This window comes from Orycteropus afer, unplaced genomic scaffold (genome assembly GCF_000298275.1).
Source record: "Orycteropus afer afer isolate SDZICR_OR568_19922 unplaced genomic scaffold, OryAfe1.0 scaffold01028, whole genome shotgun sequence".
Classification (NCBI taxonomy): Eukaryota; Metazoa; Chordata; class Mammalia; order Tubulidentata; family Orycteropodidae; genus Orycteropus; species Orycteropus afer.
Genome location: NW_006922615.1, coordinates 44971 through 45946, shown reverse-complemented (window position 1 = coordinate 45946; position 976 = coordinate 44971).

Genomic DNA, 976 nt, shown 5'->3' with positions numbered 1-976 from the left:
ATTGGATCAGCCGGATCATATGGCCCAAGTGGCAGAGAAGCCTGCATGGCAGCCTTAACCTGTTGCAGAGCTTTCTGTTGTTCTGGGCCCCACTCAAAACTAGCAGCTTTCAAAGTCACTTGATAAATAGGCTTCAGCAACACACCCAAATGAGGGACATGTTGTCTCCAAAATCCAAGGAGGCCCACCAGACGTTGTGCCTCCTTTTTAGTTGTGGGGGAAGCCAGATACAATAACTTATCCTTCACTTTAGTAGGAATATCTCACCATGCCCCACACCATTGGACCCCTAGTAATTTCATTGAGGTGGAAGGTGCCTGAATTTTTGTTGGGTTAATTTCCCAACCTCTAGCATGCATCTGTCTCACCAATAAGTCTAGAGTCATCAATGCTTCTTCTTTACTATGTCCAATCAACATAATATCATCAATATAATGGACCAGTGTGATGTCTTGTGGAAGGGAAAGACAATCAAGATCTCTACGGACTATATTATGACATAGTGCAGGGAAGTTGATATACCCCTGAGGAAGGACTCTAAAGTATACTGTTGGCCTTGCCAGCTGAAGGCAAACTGCTTCTGATGGTCCTTTGAAATTGGTATCGAGAGAAAGGCATTGGCCAGATCAATAGCTGCATACCAAGTACCAGGAGATGAACTAATTTGCTCAAGCAATGAAACCACACCAGGAACAGCAGCTGCAGTTGAAGTCACCACCTGCTTAAGTTTACGATAATCTACTGTCATTCTCCAAGATCCATCTGTTTTTTGCACAGGCCAAATAGGTGAATTAAATGGGGATGTGGAAATCACCACCCCTGCATCATTCAAGTCCTTGATGGTGACAGTAATGTCTGCAACCCCTCCAGGGATGTGGTATTGCTTTTGGTTTACTATTTTTGTAGGTAGAGGCAGTTCTAATGACTTCCACTTGGCTTTTCCTACCATAATAGCTCTTACTCCACATGTCAGGGA